Below are 6,417 nucleotides of genomic sequence, written 5' to 3'. Positions count from 1 at the left end.
CGGAAACGCCATGGGGAAACCATAGCCGCCCCTCAGCTGTGGCGGTGGTGGCTGCTGCCCAGCAGGCGAGTGCAGGCCCGCTGACGATCTCCACCAGTACCCGGGAGACTCGTACACGGATGAAGCCTCGTACGCAGGCGGAGCCCCGTATGTGGATGCGGACGAAGCCCCGTGAGTGAATGCAGGCAAAGCCCCGTATGCCCCGCGCGACAGCAAAGGGTCGACGGGTAGAGTCGGCACCGCTAGCGAGATGACAACGAACTGTTCGGAGAGCGCCGACTGTGGGGCGGCGAGACCGGGGGCGGGGCGTCGTACACAGTCCACGCAATGGAGGGAGCCGCAGTCCACACGCCATGTATGCCGTACGCGCCATGCACGCCTGCATGTACGTCCGTAATGGATGGATTTTGCCACGCCCTTGCATGTAAGGCGCCATGCATGCCTGCTTGTACGTCCGCGTCATGCATGCCTGCATATACGCTGGCGATGGATGGATTTAGCCACGGCTGTGCATGTAAGGCGCCATGTGTGCCTGCATGTACGTCCGTGATGGATGGCGCGGCTGCGTGATGCTCAGTGGATACCGCCGCGTGCGTCGACGACGGCGGAACAGCAGCAGTTGGATCGGCACCGGCCAGGGGAAACAAAACAACAGCCGAGAGGCCAGGAACGGAGAGGCCACGGCGGCCGGGGGGGCGGATGCCATCGGGGACTATCGGGGCAGAGCGAACGCTGGTGCACGTACAAGCACGTACAAGCTGATGAGTTTCCTGGATGAATTTCCTGGATCGATTGCTCGGCTGTACAAGCATGTGGGTGTTGGCGATCAGGCGCTAGCGGGCTTTGGCGCTTGCGAGCGGGAGTGCAGGGCGGCGCTAGCGGGCTGTGTGCTGGCGCTGGCGGGATCGGTAGCGAGCGACGGGGCGCTGGCGAAAGGGCGAGATCGAGCGAGGCAGCCGGCGTGGAAGGTGCGCGAGCGGCGGTGACTGGGGCGACGGCGACGGCCGACGCGGGGAGGCGCGCGGGCGGCGGCGGCGGCGTCGGCTAGATGGCGGCGGCGGTGGCAGCGTGGAGGAGACGCGCGGCGGCGGCGGCGGAAGCGAGGAAACCTAAAAAACTGATACCATGTAGAATATGTGAATTGCACAATGTATTGCTCTCATGTATAGATACGTATATATGATGTACAACGGTGGATCACAGACCTCAACTATACAAAGAATTAGAAGGCGGACCCAATATACAATATGCACATAACACATACATTCAACAGGTTTCGTTGCTTGCTCTGATCAAAGCAAGACGGAATATACATATCCCCGGCGTCTTGATGTAACATATATGTTTCATCTGAAATCAAATTACTTAATTTTGTTTTTCCCTCAGAATCACTGGGGCCCTAAGGCTTGAGGCTGGGTTTTTTCTCCCTGAAAGTTGGAAGCTCTGCCGAGAGTAATTTATCAGGCAATCGGCAGAGTAATTTATTTGCCGTGACGAGCTGATAAAATATGTTTAATTTACAAAGGTCAGCTAAAAAAACATGATGCTCATATATAAAAATATTATGTGAGAAGTTGCTATTCTGCTCTAGTAAAGATGCTCTACAGGTATCTCCGAAGGTGTTTGTTGGGTTGGCATAGATCGAGATTAGGATTTGTCGCTCCGAGTATCAGAGAGGTATCTCTGGGCCCTCTCGGTAATGCACATCATAAGAAGCCTTGCAAGCAAATTGACTAATGAGTTACTTGCGGGATGATGTATTACGGAACGAGTAAAGAGACTTGCCTGTAACGAGATTGAACTAGGTATGTGGATACCGACGATCGAATCTCTGGCAAATAACATACCGATGATAAAGGGAATAACGTATGTTGTCATTACGGTTCGACCAATAAAGATCTTCGTAGAATATGTAGGAACCAATATGAGCATCCAGGTTCCGCTGTTGGTTATTGACCGGAGAGGTGTCTCGGTCATGTCTACATAGTTCTCGAACCTGTAGGGTTTGTACGCTTAACATTCAATGACAATTTAGTACTATATGAGTTATGCGATTTGGTGACCGAATGTTGTTCGTAGTCCCGGATGAGATCATGGACATGACGAGGAGTCTCGAAATGGTCGAGAAGTAAAGATATATATATATATATATATATATATATATATATATATATATATATATATATATATATATATATATATATATATATAGTATTCGGACACTAAAAGTGTTCCGGGTAGTATCGGGTATTTATCGAAATACCGAGGGAGTTACTGGAACCCTCGGGGGGAAGATATGGGCCATAAAAGGGGAGCACATCAGCCCACAAGGTGTCGTGCGCCCCCCTTAGGTATGTGGCCGAATTGGAGAAGGAAGAAGGGGTTCGGCCCCCCTTCCTTCTCTCCTTTCCCCTTCCCTTTTCTCTCCGGCTAAAAAAGGAAGGGGGAGGCCGAATTGGAGAAGGCCCCAAGTAGGATTCCTCCTACTTGGGGTGCCCCATGGCCGCTTACCTCCACCTCCCACCTATATATACGTGGGGACGGGGCGTCTAGAACACACACCAACAATTGTTAGTCGTGTGCGGTGTCCCCCTCCACAGTTTACACCTCCGGTTATATCTTTATAGTGCTTAGGCGAAGTCCTGTGCGGATCACTTCACACTACAAGAAACTTGTTAATGCATGACGGATTTCCCCTGGCAGTTTTGAAAACCGTCATGAACAGCCTCGTACAGCCCCGCAGGCCCGTCAAAAGCCCGCCTACAGCCCTAAACTTTTACCCGTATAAAACTTAACCCTAACACACTTCCCCTTCCCCAGTATCTTCCCCATCCGCCGCCGCCACACCTGGCCTCTCCTCGTCCCCGTCCTCTGCCGCCACACCTTGCCTCTCTTCGTCCCCGTCCTCCGGCGCCACGCCTCTGCTTGTCCCCGCCCTCCTCCCCCACCTCCCTGCCTCCAACTGATGACGGCGGCCCGAGATCCATGGCGACGATGGTTGCAGCGGCCCCATCGAAGCGGCGGCCAAACCTAGCCGATGCGGCGCGCCGGCCATGGATCTGACCAGGGGCCTCCCTCCTCTGTCTCCCAGGCCGCGTAACTGCTTCTCCATCCGGAGGTTCGAAGCATCAAGCGTCGGACAAGGATAGGACGACGACCATGACTTGCGGGAGGCCGAGCTTGACCACGCCGGCGACGACGAGGCCCCGCACAAGGTCCGTCCCTACTTCCCCCTCGTCTCCTCTCCTTCATTCCTTCTTTCTCCCATCCCCAATCAATTATTTTTTTTATTTGATTCAGATCAACAGGAGCTCTCCGCCTCTCCAATTCCTTGAGGGACGACCGGGACCCCATGCTCGAGCCCGATGAGCTGGACGAGTTCGGCCACCATGATTCCCCATAGAACAAGGTCGACCCTCTCGCTCTGTTTTTCTTTTCTTTCCAAGTGGTTGCTCTCAAATTTTCTTGGACTGAACCTGATGCAGAAAACGTGGCCACTTCCTTTCCTCATACTCGCATGTTATAGCCAACGACGGAGTAGCACAGGTGGCTATTTCCATCTTCTTTTCTCAGCGTGCGAGCACTAGCAGTGTAGAAATCGTGAGATATGCTAGTTAGTTAAGCAACTACTAGTTTATTTTAGCAAGTAAACGCCCATGAGATGCTCCTGTTTGTTCCTTGCTACTCTGTGCATGTAGCAAGGATGTAATTGCCAGCGGGGTAGGTGATGATGTTATCTGCCTTTTCGCTGAGTAGAAGAGTAATATCATATCTTATCCTTCCACTGAACATTCAAATCTCATGACTCTTGATTTATCTCTATGGGGTCTACTTAGCTGACCATTTTGTCCAAGTTACATTTGTGGCAAATAGTGGGGTGTGATGTTCCAACATGTATTGCATACTTTAGTAGACAAGACTGTAATTTTTTTTAGCGTCAAGGATGATGCAGTTCATACTTGTTTTGTTCAGACTTTCCTGGATTCCGTAGTTCTATATTTTTCTTGCTTCATGAAAGTAGCCATCATATGTTTTGTTGTGATATTGGTTGGTCAATGCCTTAATACAGAGTTGTATATTATCGATATACCAGATTTGCATTTCGAGGATAAATCGCGATATATAGAACATGTTTGTTACTTTACTAGAATTTTGAACTTAGAACAGACACTTGCCAATGGCAATAGTATTTTTGATGCCCAACGCCCTTGCAGCTATTCATATATCAAAAGCTCAACATGCACGTTCCTTCTATTAAGTTTAATTAAATATTTACAATAAAACATGTCTTGCTGTTTATTGTCCAGGGCTAATGTTGTTGTCCGGAAGCAACTCCAGGAACCAGCTTCGAATAGCTCTTGTATTCATCTGGAATTTGATATTTCAGGCACAGGTCTTGTGTAAGGTTCTTGATATTTATTACAGATCCAAAATATGAAAAGTTTTTCTATTGCTTGTCCATGTGGTTCCACTTCAGACTATTCAGAAGCATCTTGTGAGCCAAGTGCTATGTAGTGTTTAGTTTTCGAAACTTCAATTGTTGCATGTAGTTTTCCTGGTGTAGTTTTGATCTTTTATTGCCAACTTAAATAAAAGAAAGTGTAGCAATTTATGCTTGCAATTCTTTTGCCATGAAGTTATACTAGATCTACTATCCCAATAATTTTTTGTTTCCTGAATCTACACCAAAGGCCTACATCTAGACACGTTGTAAAAAGAAAACTTTTTCAGCACTGTACTCTGTTTTACTTATTAGAAACTGGTGTAGGGTTAGATATCTATACTGCCTGAAGCTTAGTCATCTTAAAATAGTTCAGCCATAGTTTGTATCTACACTTGTACCTAGCTGATAATTCTTTTCACTTATCCAGATTTGTCCACATGCTGGTTAACATGTTTTTTTATGCCTTTGTTTAGTGCAGGTTCCAAGAAATTAGAGGCTCCTTTTTCAAATCGGATACACAGAGAAATACATGGAGAAATCAGGGGCTCCTTTTTCGGATCGGTTCCAAGAAAATGCAGAGTTATGTAGTAATTTTTGTTTAGAGGCTCCTTTTTCAGATCTGTTCCAAGAAAATGCAAAGTGATGTAGTAATAATGTTTGTAAATACTTGATGAGCTATCTATGTAAATATGTATTTTGGTATCTGAACATTGCCATGATTGTAATAAGTTTGGGCTGTTATGTGAAAATTAAAATTTATTTATGGCTTTGTTTGAATATTAGGCGTGAAATTTATAGATAATAAAAATATCTAACTGTTATCTCCACCTGATGTGGGTTAAGAAGGGAAACGCAAAAACAATTGTCCAATAGCGTCCACGTAGGATGCCACGTCATTCCAATTGGTCAAGCAAAAAATCCAACATGGCGTATGTCCATGACGGCTTGTTGCGTCACAGAAGATTGGGCTTGGGCGGGCCTGGCGCGGATCCATGACGGCCAAGAACTATCATGGAAGCTACCATGTCAAATTATGACGCGATATACATGATGGATTTCAAATCCGTCATGGAAGACCACCCATGACAGTTTTTCATTGATCAGTGACAGACTAGATCTGTCATGTATTAACAGGATTCTTGTAGTGTCACCATCACCTTCATCACGTCGTTGTGCTGACGAAACTCATCTTCCTTGACACCTTTGCTGGATCAAGAGGACGAGGGACGTCGTCGAGCTGAACATGTGTTGAACTCAAAGGTGTCGTACGTTCGGTGCTTGATTGGTCGGATCTATAAGAAGTTCGACTACATCAACTGCATTGTCAAGTGCTTTCGCTTTCGTTCTACGAGAGTACGTGGACACACTCCTTCCCTCTCATTACTATTCATCTCCTAGATAAATCTTGCATGAGCGTAAATTTTTTTTAAAAAATTGCATGCTACATTTTCCAACAAGAATTTCGTTGTGCCAATATTAGCACATGAGATCGTGAATGCACCGGAGATATTAATGATCGCTGGACATAACTAAGAGAAGCCAAAAATAATTATGATGAAACAAAATAACAATTCCTTTATATTTATGTCTACACATATCCAAACATGTAATGATATCACAAAAAGTACTACTATAGTACACCATACGAAAGGGACTGCAAAACTGCTGGAATGAAGAACAATCACTTACCAAACTATAACTAGAACTTCTAGTTTGTTTTTTTCTATAGGAACAGAAGCTTCTAGTCTAAACAAACTAGAAGTTTTTGTCTCACAGACTACACACCCACATGGCAAAAATAAGAGTTAATTAAAGTTTTAGTACATAAACTTGCAGCGAGGATACACTTTTATACAAAAACTTGCAAAACGACTCAAATTAGCCCCTAAACTTGCTCTGCGGGAACAAATTGATACAATTTAGTCTGAAACCTGCCACGTCGGATATATGGCACGGCGCCGGTCGATATCATG

The sequence above is a fragment of the Triticum dicoccoides genome, chromosome 6A, assembly GCF_002162155.2.
Source record: "Triticum dicoccoides isolate Atlit2015 ecotype Zavitan chromosome 6A, WEW_v2.0, whole genome shotgun sequence".
Classification (NCBI taxonomy): domain Eukaryota; kingdom Viridiplantae; phylum Streptophyta; class Magnoliopsida; order Poales; family Poaceae; genus Triticum; species Triticum dicoccoides.
This window is presented reverse-complemented; position numbering follows the sequence as displayed.